Below are 1,260 nucleotides of genomic sequence, written 5' to 3' on the forward strand. Positions count from 1 at the left end.
AATCTCCATACCCAATGTGGGGCTCAAACTCATGACCCTGAGGGCAAGAGTCTGCATGCTTTTCCAATTGAGCCAGCCAGGTGCCCTCAGTCAGTTATTTCTTTTCTTTTCTTTTCAAGATTTTATTTATTATTTATTTGAGAGAGAGAGAGAAAGGAGAGACAGTGAGAGAGTACAAGTGGGGAGGAGAGGGAGAAGCAGCCTCCCGCAGAGCAAGGAGCCCATACAAAAGATTTCACTTTTCACCATGAGGTAATAAGCATGGATTCCTTGGTGGGTACTGTTTGTTTTTATTATCCAAGTTAGAACAGCACGGGAAAATTATCTATTGTTGGGTTGGGAAAGAAAATTTTCAATGGGATTCAAATGAAGAGCAAAAGAGGGAAGAGAAGGAAGAAAGGGAGAGATAAGGGGTAAAGTTAGGGGTTAAAGATGAAATACATGGTTTTTCATGTATTTCAAGGAGAATGTGGAAAGAAAACAGCTATAGAGAATAATAGAGAAGCTAACCTAAAAGTTCTTTAGCAACAAAAATATGCTTCCCTTTTTATTCTGATTAAAAAGCACCATTGAATCCTCCCCAACATGCATCTGAAATAGCTCAACATTCCAAATGCGAAATAGCTCAACATTCCAAATGCAAAACACATCAACATACTTGCACATAGTGCAGAGGAGAAAACATTTAACAGCCTATCTGCAACATAATTTGTATACGCTCCATTTCCTCCTACTTCCTCTGCAATCATATTATAAGCTAGGTTCTACAGCCACCTCTATCCATTTCTAAAACAGAGTGATTCAGGGCAAAAGCTTATTATTATTATTTTTAAGATTTTATTTATTTATTTCTAATGTTTACTTATTTATTTTTTTTAGTAATCTCTACACCCAACATGGGACCGGAACTCATGACCCTGAGATCAAGAGTTGTGTGCTCTACTGACTGAGGTAGCCAGGTGCCCTAGCTTATCTTTCAGATCTGCATTTTCTTGGATGATTTACAGTGGAGATTTAATTATTTTCTTGTACACTCTGAGTATGAACACTGAAGGAGAAATTCAATCTTCTCTGGATTACCTCCACTTTTTTCTACATAGGATTATAGCAAATGATGATTCAGTTTTTTCCTGCTTTCATGTGCTATTAGATGGTATGTACTCATGGAACACAATATCTGCCTCAAGTAAAGTGGCATTAGAAGGGCAAATCATATGGCCTATTTATATCTGTATAGCTTTTTCTTCTCATTTTAGGTTT

This window comes from Phoca vitulina, unplaced genomic scaffold (genome assembly GCF_004348235.1).
Source record: "Phoca vitulina isolate PV1807 unplaced genomic scaffold, GSC_HSeal_1.0 scaffold37, whole genome shotgun sequence".
In the NCBI taxonomy this organism is placed as follows: Eukaryota; Metazoa; Chordata; class Mammalia; order Carnivora; family Phocidae; genus Phoca; species Phoca vitulina.